The following is a 588-nucleotide window of genomic DNA, read 5'->3' on the forward strand; positions in this document are numbered from 1 at the left end:
AGTGTAGCCATGTATTGAAGTGAAATGTTGACCATAAATGGTTTAGACAAGAGAAGCTTTTGAAATGTGGTGCTACAGAAAAATGCTGAAGATTAGATGGCTAGATCACTTAAGTAATAAGGAGGTATTGAACAGAATTGGAGGTAAGAGAAATTTGCGGCACAACTTTACTAGAAGAAAGGATGGCTTCGTGGGACATATTCTGAGGCGCCATGGGATCACCAGTTTAGTATTGGAAGGAAGCGTGGAGGGTAGAAATTGTGCAGGGAGACCAAGAGATGAATATATTAAGCAGATTCAGAAGGATGTAGGTTGCAGTAGTTACTTTTAGATGATGAAGCTTGCACAGGATAGAGTAGCATGGAGAGCTGCATCAAACTGTTTCTGGACTGAATATTAGAACGAAGTGGAGTAATTCTAAAAAATGCTTAACACATTCCAGTGAAAGATTCTGTGGTGTCACTTCCCTGAGCGAGTATTATAACCTTAAAACATTCGTTCCCTGTATCATACTGAGATACATCAATTATGATCGCGTGCAACCAAATAATTAAGCCATTCAACACTGTCTGAAAAACATCCTGACCA

The sequence above is a fragment of the Schistocerca cancellata genome, chromosome 5 (assembly GCF_023864275.1).
Source record: "Schistocerca cancellata isolate TAMUIC-IGC-003103 chromosome 5, iqSchCanc2.1, whole genome shotgun sequence".
NCBI lineage: Eukaryota > Metazoa > Arthropoda > Insecta > Orthoptera > Acrididae > Schistocerca > Schistocerca cancellata.